The sequence below is a fragment of the Palaemon carinicauda genome, chromosome 10 (assembly GCF_036898095.1).
Source record: "Palaemon carinicauda isolate YSFRI2023 chromosome 10, ASM3689809v2, whole genome shotgun sequence".
NCBI lineage: Eukaryota > Metazoa > Arthropoda > Malacostraca > Decapoda > Palaemonidae > Palaemon > Palaemon carinicauda.
In genome coordinates, this window is record NC_090734.1 from 18259615 (window position 1) to 18280340 (window position 20726).

The window sequence follows — 20726 nt, forward strand, 5'->3', positions numbered from 1 at the left end:
ATATATGTATATATATATATATATATATATATATATATATATATATATATATATATATGTATATATATATACAAATATATATATAAAATAGCAGAAGTAAGAAAGGTAGCAGGGTGTGTGCAAAAGACAGGTTGGACATAAGTCTTTCTTTATAGTTTATATATGAAAGATCTATCTTAATGTTATTACTGTTCTTAAAGTGATTAATTTTAATTATTCATTACTTCTCTTGTAGTTTACTTATTTCCTTTCCTCACTGGGCTACTTTTCATAGTTGGAGCCCTTGGGCTTATAGCAATTAATAATAATAATAATAATAATAATAATAGAGACTAGAATTGCTTGTGGAAGCTAATGTGGGAGTATTGTGTGGATGTTTGAGTATTTTGAGGTGGCTCAGTTATATAGGGAGAATGGAAAGGGAAGTCTAAAATGATATGGATAGATTGCAGGAGAGCCATATATAAACAGCTGGACATTTATGTCCGGGAAGCTCGGGAGTTAGTAAGCGAAGGTTGAATGATAGTAGATGTATTTTGAGTAGAGGGCTAGACGTTTACTGATTAATCTTCTGTGTATAAGTATGAAACGATCAATGTTGTTGAAGTTTCCAGACACAAGTTCATCCACTATTCAGTAATTAAATAGATTAATGTGTCAGTTATAGTTCCGTTGTTTTTTTCATGTGTCCTCCGAGGGCACCCTCTTTGACGAAAAAACATCGGAGAGGGCACATCAAGGCAACCGACCCCTTAATGTAAGGATAACGGTGTGAAAGAAGACTGGAGAGGGCGCAACAGGCAACCAACCCCTTAATGTAGGGATAACGGTGTGAAAGAGGATTGGAGAGGGCGCATCAGGCAACCGACCTCTTAATGTAGGGATAACGGTGCGAAAGAAGATTGGAGAGGGTGCATCAGGCAACCGACCCCTTAATGTAGGGATAACGGTGTGAAAGAAGACTGGAGAGGGCTCATCAGGCAACCGACCCCTTAATGTAGGGATAACGGTGTGAAAGAGGATTGGAGAGGCGCACCTGACAACCGATCCCTTAATGTCGGGATAACGGTGTGAAAGAGGATTGGAGAGGGGCGCACCTGGCAAATGACCCCTTAATATAGGGATAATGGTGAGAAAGAAAACTGGAGAGGGCGCATCAGGCAACCGACCCCTTAATGTCGGGATAACGTGTGAAAGAGGATTGGAGAGGGGCGCACCTGGCAAATGACCCCTTGATATAGGGATAATGGTGAGAAAGAAAACTGGAGAGGGCGCATCAGGCAACCGACCCCTTAATGTAGGGATAACGGTGGAATACAAGCTATATGCTCCCCACAAATCTCTTCAATTACGGTTCTAAATCCGAATACAATACTGGAGTCTCAATTTTCGCACTTGACTTCTCCCTGACACCGAGGAAATAAAAAAGAAGGGATAAAAAAAACTGCCAGAACAGATCCCAGTAAATCCACAGTCATCCAAGAGGTGACGACGTACCCACGTTCGTACGTGTTCCTGGTCTCTCAGGGTGATATTAGTTGTGGTGGAAACTAGGTCAGGAAGCATTCCTGAACGGCGGAACACATTATGGGCGAAATGTCCTATAATGTGGACTGTATGTTTACGGAGGCTTTCCCAGTCTCTTGGACCGTGCGATGCGGAGAAGGGTGTTATTGTTTATACGCCACTGATGCGTAAAGGGGGAATTGTTTGCTTGTATTTTCTTACCAATGTGTTTATTTATGTTGAGTGGAAGTTATGGGTTGTTATTGTATAAAAACTAAAGGTTGTTATATCATTGTTTGAGGGTACAGTCGGACACACTATTCTATCTTATTTCTCTTCCTCTTGTTTTTTCTCAAGTTTTTATAGTTTATATATGAAAGATTTAATTTAAATGTTGTAACTGTGCTTGAATTATTTAAATTGTTCATTACTTCCCTTGTAGATTATTTATTTCCTTATTTCCTTTCTTCACGGAACTATTTTTTTCCTGTTGGAGCCCCTTGAACTTATAGCATCCTGCTTTTCCAACTAGGGATGTAGCTTAGCTAATAATAATAATAATAATAATAATAATAATAATAATAATAATAATAATAGAATAATTTTGCTCACTGTAAAAAAAATTGAAAATTTCTTGTTTAATTGATGTGATAAAACACATTATTTGTTAAAGTGAAAAATTATATTGATATGAATCTATAGTAAATATAATCCAAATTATATAGAAATTACTTAATTTAAGAGCTACAATCTCAAAATGAAATTCTAGAAAATTCATTAGAAATTCGATGGAAATCCGGCCAGTGTGTTTTGAAATGTAGGTTACCTATACTCTCCTCTCTCTCTCTCTCTCTCTCTCTCTCTCCCTCTCTCTCTCTCTCTCTCTCTCTCTCTCTCATGCTTTTGAAATACATGTATGGTGGATGTAACGAAGGATCAGTGATGAAAATTAATAATCCATTAATACGTATATACAAATAGTACGAAATTCTTTTTTTATATTTTTCTGTTATTGAAGCATCATTATTTTCGTAAAGAAATACATGACATAAATAATGATATATTTACTCCCTCCAGTAAGATCTCTTGCTTGAGGGTATACTCGGGAACACTATTCTATCTAATTTCTCTTCCTCTTGTTTTTTTTTAAATTATCTATAGTTTAAATAGGAAATATTTATTTTAATACTGTTACTGTTCTTTAAATATTTTATTTTTTCTTGTTTCCTTTCCTCACTGGACTATTTTCCCTGTTGGGGCTCCTGGGCTTATAGCATCCTACATTTCCAATTAGGGTTGTAGCTTAGCAAATATTAATAATAGTAATGAAAGCATATATTCACTATGAAATCGAAGATAAGGCTTTGTAAGGTTTGATATGAAATGCCATTTGCTCTTAAATAAACTATTAAAATAATTATGAAAACAATAAGTATTTATCTAAGTTGTTCATTTCATAAAGAAAATGACTTCAGTGTTGATGACAGAGAAGACCGAAGGATTCAGTGTCTTCGAAATAGTATTAGTCAATTGAAAAGGGAAATTATTGAGCTATTCTCTGAAGACAGGTTCTTCTCAACAGGATTCAATGTTACTAAATAATGGTCTACATAAACATTCAATATCATCATCATCATCATCATCATCTACTCCTACGCCAATTGACGCAAAGGGCCTCAAACATTCATTATAGTTTCATTTAATTTCACAAAATCATATAATCAACGATACAAACAGTAACACTATTTTAACTGAAAATTCAACTCGAAAGCCAAATCAGAATCCCATTAAAACCAGCAAGAAGAAAACCCAAATAAGGACACTCCTACCGCCATCTGTTGACAAAAAATATAACTTTTTTTTCCCAAACAAGGTCACCCTCTTTCGCCATCTGTTGACACAAACATAACTATTTTTTTCCAAAACAAGGACACTCCTTCCCCCCATCTGTTGACAAAAAACAACTAATTTTTTTTCCAAACAAGGACACTGCTTCCACCATCTGTTGACAAAATACACAAATATTCTTTTTCAAACAAGGACACCCTTTGCACCATCTGTTGACAAAAAACATTACTAATTTTTTTTCCAAACAAGGACATCCTTTCCGCCATCTGTTGACAAAAATCATAACTATTTTTTTCCAAACAAGGACACCCCTTCCACCATGTGTTGACAAAAATCATAACTATTTTTATCAAAAACAAGGACACCTCTTCCGCAATCTGATGACAAAAAACACAATTATTTTTTTCCCAAATAAGGACACCTTTCCGCCATCTGTTGACAAAAAACATAACTATTTTTTTTCTTTCTCTGGGGTGTAACTAAACGTGAGGGAATAAGTGGGGTAGTTTCGGCAGAGAAAAGGCACAGAGCCTCGGAGATAAAAACGGATTGAAGAGCTTTGTTTCGCTTTAAGGAAAAACACCGGAAGCAGAGAGAAGTGACAGGTAAAATGGGAGGGACAAAGCCGGGCGGACGCTAAATGGACGGAACAAAGGACGGCAAGTATGGCAGAGAGAGAGAGAGAGAGAGAGAGAGAGAGAGAGAGAGAGAGAGAGAGATTGTACATGAGGAAAGGAAAATGAGAGATAAGGAGGATAATAAGAGAGCGAGAATGTTAAAAATACAAAGAGAGAGAGAGAGAGAGAGAGAGAGAGAGAGAGAGAGAGAGAGAGAGAGAGAGAGAGAGAGAGAGAGAGAGAGGCAAATTGCACAGAAAAAGAAATTGAATAACTAGATTTTAAAAGAAAGGGATGGAGGTGTGTGTTTATATATATATATATATATATATATATATATATATATATATGCATATATATATATATATACATATATATAATATACGGTACATATATATATATATATATATATATATATACTGTATATTATATATACATATACATAAATATATATAATATACAGTACATATATATATATATATATATATATATATATATAAATATATATAATATACAGTACATATATATATATATATATATATATATATATTTACTGTATATTATATATAATATATATATATATATATATATATATACAGAGAGAGAGAGAGAGAGAGAGAGAGAGAGAGAGAGAGAGAGAGAGAGAGATATCAAGCTAAAAGACCCTCCTCCAATCATAATTAAAACAAGGGACATAAACCCAAAAGAAACTAAAAGGCCATTGAGAAATGGAAATGTATTTTTCGGAAAAAAACATGTCCCCTTTCTTCCTGTCTTTGGGAGCCGCTCATGTCCCGCTCCCCTTCAACTCATTTTCTTATCTCGCTTTCATTTCCTCTTCATGATCCACCCCTTTGACTAAAGCCACTTTCTCTTTGGATCGTGTTTATCGTTGTCGACTTAGAAGGAGAAAAAGAAGAATGAAAAGGAGAATGAGATGGAGGAAAAGGAGAAGGAGAATGAGAAGAAGAAGGAGAATGAGAAGGAGACGAAGGAGAATAAGAAGAAGGAAAAGGCAAAATAAGAAGAAGAAGAAGAAGAAGAAGAAGAAGAAGAATGAGAATAAGAAAAGGGAGAATGAGAATAACAAAAAGGAGAATGAGATGAAGAAGAAGAAGAAGGAGATGGAGGTGAAGAATGAGAATAATGAGAATGAGAAGAAGAAGATGGAGAAGAAGAAGAAGATGGAGAGTGAGAATAAGAAGAAGATGGAGAAGGAGAAGGAGAAGAGGAATGAGAATGAGAAGAAGGAGATTGAGAAGGAGAAGAAGAAGATGGTTTTTGATTTTCTTCCATTTTTTCTTTCGTCTTTTCAAGGTGTTATTATCAAATTTTCTTCTTTTGTCTTTTCGAGATATTTTCTTATTCTAATTTTTGTAGCTTTAAAATTTTAATCAAAATTCCTATTAATTGTTTCAAGTTCTTTTTGTCATTATTCCCACAATATCTGTTTAAGTTTATTTAAGTTTTAGAAAACCACCTTTTAATACATTAATTACTGTTTATTTTTTTCTAATATTCTGATATACATTATATAAAGAAAAAATATTACATAATTAGTTTTTCTTCTCAGATTATTAAAAATAAACTTTAAATCGTTGCTAATTGCAAAATTATATAAAATTATTTAGTATATTAATGACAAAATTATATCTCAAGTTTCAGTAAGTTTTCAGAAAACTGAAATTGTACTATAAAAAGGCAAATGTTGCTGCCCACTTCAATGCTTCTTTACTATATATACATATGATCAGCGCCCAAGCCCCCTCTCCACCCAAGCTAAGACCAAGGAAGGCCAGGCAATGGCTGCTGATGACTCAGCAGATAGACCTATGGGCTCTCCCAAAACCACCATCCTTTGCTCACAAGGATGGTGAGGTTGCAGCGACCAAAGCAACTAACAAGTTTGAGCGGACTCGAACCGAAGTCTGGCGTTTTTAATTCAGGGACGTTACCATATCGGCTACCACAACTCTAAGGATTCTATTTATCCTTCAATTGAATACTGAAGATATTATGGTTCTCCTAGTCCCCGGATCATTATGCTGACGATATTCCCCCCCCCCCCCACCTCTCTCTCTCTCTCTCTCTCTCTCTCTCTCTCTCTCTCTCCTTACCTGTTTTTACATACTCCTTACATTATAATTTCTCACTTCTTACATCCTTGTTTGTATATAAGCCCTAAACCAATATCTCTCTCTCTCTCTCTCTCTCTCTCTCTCTCTCTCTCTCTCTCTCTCTCTCTCTCTCTCCCTCTCTTTACCTGTTTTTACAAACACTTTACACTATAATTCTATCTCTCTTCTTACATACTTGTTTGTACAAACGCCCTAAACCAATCTCTCTCTCTCTCTCTCTCTCTCTCTCTCTCTCTCTCTCTCTCTCTCTCTCTCTCTCTCTCTCTGTTTTTACATACGCTTTACATCATAATTTTTCTCTCTTCTTACATACTTGTTTGTACATACGCCCTGAATCATAATCTCCCTCTCTCTCTCTCTCTCTCTCTCTCTCTACCTGTTTTTACATACGCTTTACATCATAATTTTATCCCTCTTCTTACATACCTGTTAGATCATACACCATATATGATATTCTTAACTCTCTCTCTCTCTCTCTCTCTCATACTTGTTTGTACATACACCCTAAATAATATTCTTATCTCTCTATCTCCTTACGTACCTTTGTAAATACACCAGAAATATTCTTAACTCTCTCTCTCTCTCCCTCCCTCCCCCCCCCCTCTCTCTCTCTCTCTCTCTCTCTCTCTCTCTCTCTCTCTCTCTCTCTCTCTCTCTCTCTCAGAATTATGCGTCATTTACAAATGGCTTTTACTATCTCTTTCCAGCTCAAGCCAAAAACAGAAGCGTATCCCCAATTTACCCCCATCACAGGTGAGGGCCCAAACATATCATTACGCAATCAGGTAATATAACCCGACAGTACAAATTTTCATTAGAAACGCCCAAAGTAGCGAGATTCTAATTCCACTGCATTTGGAACGTTTCAAATTCTCTTTAACCCAGAGGAGGTTTTAATATCAAAGCAGGTTAAAAAAAACACTAATTAAAAAAAGGTAATTTTGCGCCAGGTATGATCAGATCTCGACGGTTTATTCGTTAATTAAATACGTGATTGCAAGCGACCGTTCAAACCGTAATGAAATGATTATCTGTCATCGTTTCAGGTCGAAGAGGCGTTTTTAGGGTTGATTGAATTCTGGCATAAATATACTAGTTGATATTTCTGAGTAATATTTAATGAAATTTACGTCAGTTTATTTGAAGACATTGTGTGCTCAAAAAAGGAAAAATAAGTAGGATTTACCAATATTTAATGTATCATATATATATATATATATATATATATATATATATATATATATATTACAAGTATATACCATCTATATCTATCTATTTATCTATGGATTTATATATATATATATATATATATATATAAATATATATATATATATATATATATATATATATATATATATATTTAGATATATATATAAATATATATTTATATAAATAAACACACACATATCTCTCTCTCTCTCTCTCTCTCTCTCTCTCTCTCTCTCTCTCTCTCTCTCTCTCTCTCTCTCTCTCTCTCTCTCTATATATATATATATATATATATATATATATATATATATATATATATATATATATATATAAACATATAGTTAGCATAGAAAAATATTCTAAGAAAAACACATCTGTATGTAACAGCACACCAAGGTTCGATACAGACACATTCCCTCATGATCATCCCTTCCCCCCTCCTTCTCTCCATCACCCCGGCCCCCAAGAGTCCTATTGCCATGTCCTTCCTCTCCTTTAGAGGTCCGGATATTACCAGCAAGGTCTTTTACCTATGCCAAGAAATAAGTTTTGATCGACAGCCACGGGTGAGCTGGGTGTTTTTATGCCTTCGAAGGCCACGGGAGATGTCAGTGAACATGCGCATAGGAGCGTGAATCATCTTTTCCGAGTCGCAATGCGATTGCAACTGCATCGCCATCCATCGCTTCCGTATCGTCATTAATTGCTTCTGTATTGTGATCTATCACTTCCATGTTGTTATAAATCACTTCCATCTAAGGCCAGGGGAGATGGTGAGGGTTCTGCACATGGCATGAAGTCGCAGTACCATCGCAACAGCATCGTTATCCCTCGCTTCCGTCTCGTCATTAATCGCTTCTGTATCATGATCCATCGCTTCCATATCGTCATTAATCACTTCTGTATCGTGATCTATCGTTTCCATATAGTTATAAATCACTTCCTTCTAAGTCCAGGGGAGATGGTGTGGGTTCTGCACATGGCATGAAGTCGCAGTACCATCGCAACAGCATCGTTATCCCTCGCTTCCATCTCGTCATTAATCGGTTCTGTATCATGATCCATTGCTTCCATATCGTCATTAATGGCTTCTGTATCTGATCTATCGCTTCCATGTTGTTATAAATCACTTCCATCTAAGGCCAGGGGAGATGGTGTGGGTTCTGCACATGGGCATCAAGTCACAGTGCGTTCGCAACTGCATCGTTATCCCTCGCTTCCGTGTCGTCATTAATCGGTTCTGTATCATGATCCATTGCTTCCATATCATCATTAATCGCTTCTGTATCTGATCTATCGCTTCCATATCTTTATAAATCGCTTCCTTCCAAGGCCAGGGGAGATGGTGAGGGTTTTGCACACGCATATAAGAGCGTGAATCATCTTTTCCAAGTCGCAGTGCGATCGCAATTGCATTGTTACCCATTGCTTCCGCATCGTCATTAATTGCTTCTGTATCGGATCCATTGCTTCCATATCGTCATTAATGGCTTCTGTATCTGATCTATCGCTTCCATGTTGTTATAAATCACTTCCATCTAAGGCCAGGGGAGATGGTGTGGGTTCTGCACATGGGCATCAAGTCACAGTGCGTTCGCAACTGCATCGTTATCCCTCGCTTCCGTGTCGTCATTAATCGGTTCTGTATCATGATCCATTGCTTCCATATCATCATTAATCGCTTCTGTATCTGATCTATCGCTTCCATATCTTTATAAATCGCTTCCTTCCAAGGCCAGGGGAGATGGTGAGGGTTTTGCACACGCATATAAGAGTGTGAATCATCTTTTCCAAGTCGCAGTGCGATCGCAATTGCATTGTTACCCATTGCTTCCGCATCGTCATTAATTGCTTCTGTATCGGATCCATTGCTTCCATATCGTCATTAATGGCTTCTGTATCTGATCTATCGCTTCCATGTTGTTATAAATCACTTCCATCTAAGGCCAGGGGAGATGGTGTGGGTTCTGCACATGGGCATCAAGTCACAGTGCGTTCGCAACTGCATCGTTATCCCTCGCTTCCGTGTCGTCATTAATCGATTCTGTATCATGATCCATTGCTTCCATATCGTCATTAATCGCTTCTGTATTGTGATCTATCGCTTCCATATCTTTATAAATCGCTTCCTTCCAAGGCCAGGGGAGATGGTGAGGGTTTTGCACACGCATATAAGAGCGTGAATTATCTTTTCCAAGTCGCAATGCGATCGCAATTGCATTGTTACCCATTGCTTCCGCATCGTCATTAATTGCTTCTGTATCGGATCCATTGCTTCCATATCGTCATTAATGGCTTCTGTATCTGATCTATCGCTTCCATGTTGTTATAAATCACTTCCATCTAAGGCCAGGGGAGATGGTGTGGGTTCTGCACATGGGCATCAAGTCACAGTGCGTTCGCAACTGCATCGTTATCCCTCGCTTCCGTGTCGTCATTAATCGGTTCTGTATCATGATCCATTGCTTCCATATCGTCATTAATCGCTTCTGTATCTGATCTATCGCTTCCATATATCTATAAATCGCTTCCTTCCAAGGCCAGGGGAGATGGTGAGGGTTTTGCACACGCATATAAGAGCGTGAATCATCTTTTCCAAGTCGCAGTGCGATTGCAATTGCATTGTTACCCATTGCTTCCGCATCGTCATTAATTGCTTCTGTATCGGATCCATTGCTTCCATATCGTCATTAATGGCTTTTGTATCGCGTCCATTGCTTCCATATCGTCATTAAACGCTTTTGTATCGGATCCATTGCTTCCATATCGTCATTAATCGCTTCTGTATTGTGATCTATCGCTTCCATGTCGTTATAAATAGCTTCCTTCTGAGGCCAGGGGAGATGGTGTGGGTTCTGCACATGGGCATCAAGTCGCAGTGCAATCGCAACTGCATCGTTATCCCTCGCTTCCGTCTCGTCATTAATCGCTTCAGTATCATGATCCATTGCTTCCATATCGTCATTAATCGCTCCTGTATCTGATCTATCGCTTCCATATCTTTATAAATCGCTTCCTTCCAAGGCCAGGGGAGATGGTGAGGGTTTTTCACACGCATATAAGAGCGTGAATCATCTTTTCCAAGTCGAAGTGCGATCGCAATTGCATTGTTACCCACTGCTTCCGCATCGTCATTAATTGCTTCTGTATCGGATCCATTGCTTCCATATCGTCATTAATCGCTTCTGTATCGGATCCATTGCTTCCATATCGTCATTAATCGCTTCTGTATTGGATCCATTGCTTCCATATCGTCATTAATCGCTTCTATATTGTGATCCATCACTTCCATGTGGTTATAAATCGCTTCCATCTGAGGCCAGGGGAGATGGTGTGGGTTCTGCACATGGGCATCAAGTCGCAGTGCGATCGCAACTGCATCGTTATCCCTCGCTTCCGTCTCGTCATTAATCGCTTCAGTATCATGATCCATTGCTTCCATATTGTCATTAATCGCTTCTGTATCTGATCTATCGCTTCCATATCTTTATAAATTGCTTCCTTCTAAGGCCAGGGGAGATGGTGAGGGTTTTGCACACACATATAAGAGCGTGAATCATCTTCCCCAAGTCGCAGTGCGATCGCAATTGCATTGTTACCCACTGCTTCCGCATCGTCATTAATTGCTTCTGTATCGGATCCATTGCTTCCATATCGTCATTAATCGCTTCTGTATCGGATCCATTGCTTCCATATCGTCATTAATCGCTTCTGTATTGGATCCATTGCTTCCATATCGTCATTAATCGCTTCTATATTGTGATCTATCACTTCCATGTCGTTATAAATCACTTCCTTCTTAGGCCAGGGGAGATGGTGTGGGTTCTGCACATGGGCATCAAGTCGCAGTGCAATCGCAACTGCATCGTTATCCCTCGCTTCCGTCTCGTCATTAATCGCTTCAGTATCATGATCCATTGCTTCCATATCGTCATTAATCGCTCCTGTATCTGATCTATCGCTTCCATATCTTTATAAATCGCTTCCTTCCAAGGCCAGGGGAGATGGTGAGGGTTTTTCACACGCATATAAGAGCGTGAATCATCTTTTCCAAGTCGCAGTGCGATTGCAATTGCATTGTTACCCACTGCTTCCGCATCGTCATTAATTGCTTCTGTATCGGATCCATTGCTTCCATATCGTCATTAATCGCTTCTGTATCGGATCCATTGCTTCCATATCGTCATTAATCGCTTCTGTATCTGATCTATCACTTCCATGTCGTTATAAATCGCTTCCTTCTGAGGCCAGGGGAGATGGTGTGGGTTCTGCACATGGGCATCAAGTCGCAGTGCGATCGCAACTGCATCGTTATCCCTCGCTTCCGTCTCGTCATTAATCGCTTCAGTATCATGATCCATTGCTTCCATATTGTCATTAATCGCTTCTGTATCTGATCTATCGCTTCCATATCTTTATAAATTGCTTCCTTCCAAGGCCAGGGGAGATGGTGAGGGTTTTGCACATGGCATGAAGTCGCAGTACCATCGCAACAGCATCGTTATCCCTCGCTTCCATCTCGTCATTAATCGGTTCTGTATCATGATCCATTGCTTCCATATCGTCATTAATGGCTTCTGTATCTGATCTATCACTTCCATGTCGTTATAAATCGCTTCCTTCTGAGGCCAGGGGAGATGGTGTGGGTTCTGCACATGGGCATCAAGTCGCAGTGCGATCGCAACTGCATCGTTATCCCTCGCTTCCGTCTCGTCATTAATCGCTTCAGTATCATGATCCATTGCTTCCATATTGTCATTAATCGCTTCTGTATCTGATCTATCGCTTCCATATCTTTATAAATTGCTTCCTTCCAAGGCCAGGGGAGATGGTGAGGGTTTTGCACACGCATATAAGAGCGTGAATCATCTTTTTCAAGTCGCAATGCGATCGCAATAGCATTGTTACCCATCGCTTCCGCATCGTCATTAATTGCTTCTGTATTGGATCCATTGCTTCCATATCGTCATTAATCGCTTCTGTATCGGATCCATTGCTTCCATATCGTCATTAATTGCTTCTGTATCGGATCAATTGCCTCCATATCGTCATTAATCGCTTCTGTATTGTGATCTATCGCTTCCATGTCGTTATAAATTGCTTCCTTCCAAGGCCAGGGGAGATGGTGAGGGTTTTGCACACGCATATAAGAGCGTGAATCATCTTTTCCAAGTCGCAGTGCGATCGCAATTGCATTGTTTCCCATTGCTTCCGCATCGTCATTAATTGCTTCTGTATGGATCCATTGCTTCCAAATCATCATTAATCGCTTCTGTATCGGATCCATTGCTTCCATATCGTCATTAATCGCTTCTGTATTGGATCCATTGCTTCCATATCGTCATTAATCGCTTCTGTATCGTGATCTATCGCTTCCATGTCGTTATAAATCGCTTCCTTCTGAGGCCAGGGGAGATGGTGTGGGTTCTGCACATGGGCATCAAGTCGCAGTGCGATCGCAACTGCATCGTTCTCCCTCGCTTCAGTCTCGTCATTAATCGCTTCAGTATCATGATCCATTGCTTCCATATCATCATTAATCGCTTCTGTATTGTGATCCAACGCTTCTGTATCGGATCCATTGCTTCCATATCGTTATCAATCGCTTCTGTATCGTGATGTATCGCTTCCATATCCTTATAAATCGCTTCTTTCTAAGGCCAAGGGAGATGGTGTGGGTTCTGCACATGCGCAAAGAAGCATGAATCATCTTTACCAAGTCGCAATGCGATCGCAACTGCATCATTATCCATGGCTTCCGTATTGTTATAATTTGCTTCTGTATCGTTGTCTATGTATTTTTATCAAACTCTATCACTTCTGTATCATTATTTACGGGGTTTGTTTAGTTATGGTTGACGGATAGAGGAAATTAAATTACGAACAATATAAATTGACATAGAACCAATGAAAAACTGAACAAAGAGGGTAATTTTGGGAAAATAATAAAAAAAAAACATGAAAGAGAGACGGAGAGGATAGAGATAGTGAATGGGAAAAAACCCATGAGAAAATAAAAAAGATAGAAATGTAAAGAAAATGGAATAAAAATTGTTTGGCAAAGTGGATAAAGTGGAAAAGGAAAAAGGTCATAATAAAGAAAAATTAGCGTAAATTCTCGAAGATATAAATGTAAAAAAAATAATATACCAAAAGTACAACTTGCACATTGTTAGTAATTTATTTATCAGTGATCAGCCTCATTCCTTATTAGCTATCCCAATACGAGGATACTGCGCGCAGAAAGGATGGCACGGCCAACTGTAAGCCCTGACTATAAAAGTTCTTTGGTCCTATAAAATCATCATTATTTTATTATCTAAAGATTTCATCTTTATTTTCGTCCCATTACAAAAGAAATAAGTAAATTAAATCAATATGAATGAAAGCCAATTTTATGATGCAAATATAAAGTTACATGAAAATTTATTAATTCATTAACCTGAAGGAAAAGAAGTAACATTAGTAAGTACTCGTATGTTCCCTCCCATACACATCACATGAACTCTACCAGTCACATTTGACACATTTATACTGATGCAACACCTTACATGAAATGATCTCCTGTCACATTCGTCACATCTATACTAATGAAACGTCTTACACGATATCACTTTCTGTCACGGCGAATGGTTTTATGTTGAACAGGCTGACATAAGTCCCTTTTAAAGGTTTATGTATGAGAGATCTATTTTAATTTGGTTAATGTTCTTAAAGTGTTTTATTTTTATTGTTCATTACTTCTCTTATACTTTATATTTCCTTATTGCCTTTCTTCATTAGGATATTTTTACCTGTTGGAGCCCTTGGTATTACAGCATCCTGCTTTTCCAACTATGGATGTAGCTTAGATAATAATAATAATAATAATAATAATAATAATAATAATAATGCAACGTCTTACATGAAATGATTTTTCACATTCGTCAAATCTATACTAAAGCAACTTCCACCATGAAAAGATCTGATTTTTTGACTCAGTAACGAATTTCTGACACATTTCCAAATAAAAAACTAGAATTCCAAGTCTGAAAAGGGACGAAGCAAGCCCTTCTCAACACCAGGATTCGAACCTGGGTAAGGATAATCAGACCAAACATGCCGTCGTGTTGGCAAACACATACACGCAAACAAGGATGACTATGTAAGAAATACATTTCCTAGCGAAGACCTTGAATCCTTCACTGAAGCAAGATTCGAACCTGGGCAATGATAAGTGAAGGATAAACAGTATGCTACATGCCATCAACAAAGAAAATAAAGCATAGAGGCTTCACTCAGCCAAGGATTCGTACCTGAGTAAAGGAAAGCGAAAAGTAATCGCTAAGCCACATGCCACCAAAAATAAAAATAGGGACAGAGACTTCACTCTGCCCAGGACTCGAACCTGGATAAAGGGAAGTGAAAAGTAATCGCTAAACCACATGCCATTAAAAAAGAAAATAGGGATAGAGGCTTCACTCAGCCAAGGATTCGAACCTGAGTAAAGGAAAGTGAAAGGCAATCGCTAAACCACATGCCACTAAATAGGGAAATAGGGATAGAGGTTTCACTCAGCCAAGGATTCGAACCTGGGTAGAGGAAAATGAAAGGTAATCGCTAAGCCACATGCCACCCAAAATGAAAATAGGGATAGAGACTTCACTCAGTAGTGCCATAGCCTCTGTACCGTGGTTTTTCACTGTCTTGGGGTAGAGTTCTCTTGCTTGAGGTACACTCGGGCATACTATTCTATCTAATATCTCTTCCTCTTAATTTGTTAAAGTTCTTATAGTTTATATAGGATATATTTATTCTAATGTTACTGTTCTAAGAATATTTTATTTTTCCTTGTTTCCTTTTCTCGCCGAGCTACTTTCCCTGTTGGGGCCCCTGGGCTTATAGCATCCTGCTTTTCCAACTAGGATTGTAGCTTAGAAAGTAACAATAACAACAATAAACGAAAATGAGAGGATAGTGCTAAGCCACATGCCATCAAAAAGGAAAACAAGAGATAGACACTTCACTCAGCCCAGGATCTGAACCTTGTTAAAGGAGTGAAAGATAATCGCTAAATAACATGCCATCAAAAAGGAAAATAAATTATTATACAACTGTAAACGAACACTCAATACTTATATCTCAGAGTAGATATAAACTTCCGAAAGAATTATCGTGATAAAGCTTTCCTTGTGCTATAAACTCACGTTTATGCAAATAAAACTACACAATCTAAGAAAATTTACCGAAAGGTCTAAAGGTCAAGACTATGAACATGAAACTGTGTCAAGGCAATCTAAGGTCACCTCAGGTCATGAGATAGTAATGTATAATCTGGGTAAGGGATACAATGAGAGTAACTGATGTAAGGGATTGGGCTAAAAATAGATTGAAATAAAAATTGGGAAAAAAATAGTGGGATCGTTTGCTCACATCTCCAACGATATTTTTGAATTTCAAGTCACATTTTTATTTGTGTTATGTGTGCCCTTTTGAATATATATATATATATATATATTTATATATATATATATATATATATATATATATATATATATATATATATATATATATATATATATATCTTTATGTATATATTTTGATGGAAAGAAAGACGGACACACAAATAGGCAGAGGAAAGGAGACTGATATATGTATGTATATAAACATATATAAATACACGCACGCGCACATACACAAACACACACACACACACACACATATATATATATATATATATATATATATATATATATATATACACACGTATTTGTGTGTGTGTAATGTATGTTTGCGTTCAAGATTTAACTCACAAACAGAGCTTTAGATTGAGAGAGAGAGAGAGAGAGAGAGAGAGAGAGAGAGAGAGAGAGAGAGAGAGAGAGAGAGAGAGAGAGAGTCTGTATGTGACAATGACCAATGGCAGAGACCAGCAAACACGGCGGTTCGGTCCCCGTCAACATTTATCAAAGGCAGCGGTGGCTCCCCGACTACTTCCTGAGTCAACATTACCCTTTAGACAATGGCGTGGATTATAGCCTTTAAATTCTTCGTTATTCGCTTTCTTTGCTGTTACGTCTTTATTATTGGCTTTAATTACTGAATTATACTGCGCTATTCATTGGTGAAAATAATAGAACTTATATCTCTAGCCAAGTGTTGATCATCTCTTGTTAAAAGGATTTGCTGTAGAATCTTCTCTTCTGTCAATGGCCAGTCTCTGCTTTCTTGTGTGAATATGTCCTGTAACCCCGCAAAGACTTTTAAGCCTTTCAATGAAACGTCGTTTCTGTCCGTGTAATAATCCTCTCTGACCTTGGATTTTGTGTCAGTGATTGTAATTCAATCCTCTGCTACTGAAACGACTTTGTAAAAGGTCATTTTTTTTTTTTATCTTTTTATTATTAAATATTACAACAGGATCAATACAATGGATTCATATATACAATATAAAATAATAATAAATTACATCCTTTACAAATAACAAAGTAAGTAAGCCTTATATCCTATAGAGTAACTTATATTTCTTTTTATTCTTTATTTTACAATAGCATTAGTACATAATCTTTAGTAAAGAGCTTGTCTAATTTATTCACATAAACTTTACTCAATATAAACTTGTAAAAGGTCTACTCTGTTTTTGTCAGTGACCCATACGGCACTGAATGTCTTTCTTGCCTCGGCAAATGCCTGTACTGTCTCACAGGTCACCTATTGCGTCGGCCGTATGTCTCTTGTTAATGGCCTTCACTTTCTCATTGGCCATCTGTTGTCTCAATTATGTCTCTTGTTACTAGCCATTTTATCTGATGATCTTCAATCATTGGATAGTCTCTTGATAAAAGTCTTTTGTCTTAGCGATCTGTTCTGTTAATAGGGCAGATATTGGTAACGGGTTTCAGTAGTTCTGAGAAAGGGTACCTATGCCACTGTGTTCAGGATATTTTAAATTCTTGAGAAGGTTTCTCAAGGATAAAAAACAGGTAGTACTTCTTTTAATTATTAAAAAGAAGGAGGTGAAGAAGACCGTAAAATACAAAGACAGATATATAGACGATTATGATAAAAAACAATACAATTGTACTGGAAGTCTGTAGCCTACCAAAGGTCACTAACAAATCAGGATTATAGTTCTAACAATAAAAGTCTTGTTATACTGTAGTACCATCAGAGTAATCAGGTAACTTACTCTCTTACAGTCAGAAACACCCTTCTCTCTCTCTCTCTCTCTCTCTCTCTCTCTCTCTCTCTCTCTCTCATCCAGTGACTACAGACACTTTCATCCTTTTTAATGATCTTGTTTACGTCGCAAGTCGAGGAAAAATAGACGTCGTGGAATCAGCCCAATTTATGGAGTCAAAGCAGAGGTGAATCTCTCTCTCACTCTCTCTCTCTCTCTCTCTCTCTCTCTCTCTCTCTCTCTCTCTCTCTCTCAATGGTAATTAAAATGCGCTCTCTCTCTCTCTCAATGGTAATTTAAATTATCTCTCTCTCTCTCTCTCTCTCTCTCTCATACCTCACAATGGTAATTAAAAAGCTCTCTCTCTCTCTCTCTCTCTCTCTCTCTCTCTCTCTCTCTCTCTCTCTCTCTCATACCTTACAATGGTAATTAAAAAGCTCTCTCTCTCTCATACCTCACAATGGTAATTAAAAATCTCTCTCTCTCTCTCTATGGTAATTAAAATGCTCTCTCTCTCTCTCTCTCAATGGTAATTAAAATACTCTCTCTCTCTCTCTCTCTCTCTCTCTCTCTCTCTCTCTCTCAATGGTAATTAAAATGCTCTCTCTCTCTCAATGGTGATTAATATACTCTCTCTCTCTCTCTCTCTCTCTCTCATACCTCACAATGGTAATTAAAATGCTCTCTCTCTCTCTTTCATACCTCACAATGGTAATTAAAATGCGCTCTCTCTCTCTCTCTCTCTCTCTCTCTCTCTCTCTCTCTCTCTCTCTCTCTCTCTCTCACAATGGTAATTAAAATGCTCTCTCTCTCTTTCATACCTCACAATGGTAATTAAGATGCTCTCTCTCTCTCTCTCTCTCTCACAATGGTAATTAAAATGCTCTCTCTCTCTCTCTCTCTCTCTCTCTCTCTCTCTCTCTCTCTCTCTCTCTCTCAATGGTAATTAAAATGCTCGCTCTCTCTCTCTCTCTCTCTCTCTCTCTCTTTCATACCTCACAATGGTAATTAAAATGCTCTCTCTCTCTCTCTCTCTCTCTCTCTCTCTCTCTCTCTCTCTCTCTCTCTGCACGTGATGTCAACATTAATCTCCAATTATGCCACCATCAAAAACCGCTAAGACATCTATCAACCGGAGACTTTCTTTATCTCCTTCGCCTCACAATAAAGAAAGAGCCTACCCCCAGGGATCCACAACCCCTTCCCCTCCCTCCGTCACCTCTTCTTCCCTCGCTCAAAATCCCCCGAGTCCCTTGATGAGCCGCCTATGTCCCGAGGACCCCAAACAACAACTCTTAAGACATCAAAATGGGGAGATCTTTACCATTGTTCATCTTAACTTTTATAAATTTATGCCTATGTACACACACACACACACACACACACACACACACATATATATATATATATATATATGTATAATTTCTTTATTATTATCACTTGCTAAGCTACAACTTAGTTGGAAAAGCAGGATGCTATAAGCCAAGGGGCTCCAACAAGGAAAACAGCCCACCGAGGAAAGGATACAAGACAAATTAAACTTTTTAAGAACAGTAACAATATCAAAATAAATATTTCCTATATAAACTATAAAAACTTGAACAAAACAAGACGAAGAGAAATCAGATAGAATAGTGTGTCCGAGTGTACCCGCAAGCAAGAGAACTCTCTCTCTCTCTCTCTCTCTCTCTCTCTCTCTCTCACTATATATATATATATATATATATATATATATATATATATATATATATATATATATATATACATATATGTATGTATATCATATATATATATACAGAGAGAGAGAGAGAGAGAGAGAGAGAGAGAGAGAGAGAGAGAGAGAGAGAGTACAGTATATTAAATGCAATATTGCCAACACTCTCACAACCTTTACTTTAAATTGAAAGCAGAAAATGAAACAGGACTCAAGTTAGTGTCATAACTCGAAACAGCGTTATAGAGGCAACTTCAGAAGCACTAAAACTCACCGACAGCATTAGAATGTTAAAATACAATTACCATCGGGAGCCGAAGGTCAACAAAGATAGAAATTCCATTAAGGTAATCTACAGTGGTAAGATTACCTTTAGTTAAGTACAATATAAACAAAGGTCATTTTATTGGTACAAACAATACTGCATACGCCAGGAAATGAGAGAGAGAGAGAGAGAGAGAGAGAGAGAGAGAGAGAGAGAGAGAGAGAGATTATCCGAATATAACATATGGATATAAAATGAGAGAGAGAGAGAGAGAGAGAGAGAGATAATTATCCGATAATATTGGGAAATATAAAAACTGAGAGAGAGAGAGAGAGAGAGAGAGAGAGAGAGAGAGAGAGAGAGAGAGAGATGCAATGGATTCCATTATATTCGTATTCATCACGTGTTTATGAGGGGCGTGCGAGCATTTTTCGTGTGTGTGTGTGTGGGGGGGGGGTGAAGTTTAAAAAGGCTCTGACGTTCGGGGTCTGATGCGTTGATTTCACGTCTAGGAACAGATTCCTGAATTCGACAGGTATTTGTTCAGTGGACTTAAAATAAGCTTATATTTCTCTTGAATATTTCTCTTGATGGCTCGATTGGTAAAGTCGTCCACGCAGGCATTGTTTCGACTCAGGGCATAGGTTCGAATCCGTGCCCAGCCAGAAGCATTGATCATAAATGAATTTCCTGTGGATATACATTCCCAAAGGTAGAATTCGATATGGAATGTCGTTGCGGTTGATATTTGCATTGATTAAAATCACTAGGGTTGGTGATACATATTCACTATTTATATATATATATATATATATATATATATATATATATATATATATATATATATATAGATTTCCATGAAATGTAGCTGGAATTTTGCTTATCATCCAAAGTGTTTTTATCTTTGATTTTTAGATTCATCATATCGTGATAATTGTATTTATCAAAATAACCTCATTCCAATTATAAACTTTGCATGTATCATATCTTTATTCAAAACCTTTTTAATACTTCGAAAAAATCTCGTTTAACCTTTCTAGATATCTAATCACCTATTATATTTTTGTTTAACCTTTCCATCGAATCAAAAATGTGAAACATTGAAAAATTTCCTGTGATTTACTGGGAAACTGACTTTGAAACCGTTACAAAAGAAACCCTTTATTTGAAACAAACCTTTGTATAGAGAAAAACTTGATTTATATTCTCATTAATCCCGGAGACAATATTATTATGTATGCTTACATTTTCGTCTGTCCAAACTTATCAT

General features: G+C 37.5%; 1 pseudogene; it reads right to left on the bottom strand.

The window, feature by feature from the left end:
- Positions 1 to 20726, bottom strand: part of LOC137648604 (uncharacterized) — a 162603-nt pseudogene that overhangs the window by 71660 nt on the left and 70217 nt on the right.